This window comes from Schistocerca nitens, chromosome 6, assembly GCF_023898315.1.
Source record: "Schistocerca nitens isolate TAMUIC-IGC-003100 chromosome 6, iqSchNite1.1, whole genome shotgun sequence".
Taxonomy (NCBI): Eukaryota; Metazoa; Arthropoda; class Insecta; order Orthoptera; family Acrididae; genus Schistocerca; species Schistocerca nitens.
Genome location: NC_064619.1, coordinates 663,445,521 through 663,445,791, shown reverse-complemented (window position 1 = coordinate 663,445,791; position 271 = coordinate 663,445,521).

The window sequence follows — 271 nt, the reverse complement described above, 5'->3', positions numbered from 1 at the left end:
GGCTAGGTGTAGCTCGCGCCGGCCTCGCGACGGTCTAGCTCGCGCCGGCCTGGCGCTGCTGTGGGGCGGCGTCACGGCTTCTCCGCTGCCCTGGCAGCTAGCGGCGTTCAAATGGGAGTCGCAGTTTACTCTTCGACATGGAGGCTAGTACTGGGCTGTTGATGAGTGCTCTCGTGAAATGTCGTTCCTTCCGGCACTCGCTTTTGCCATGTTTTCGACGGTCGCCTGTTGCCATATCGGCCCGTACCACCGTGTGTCACTCCCACATGTG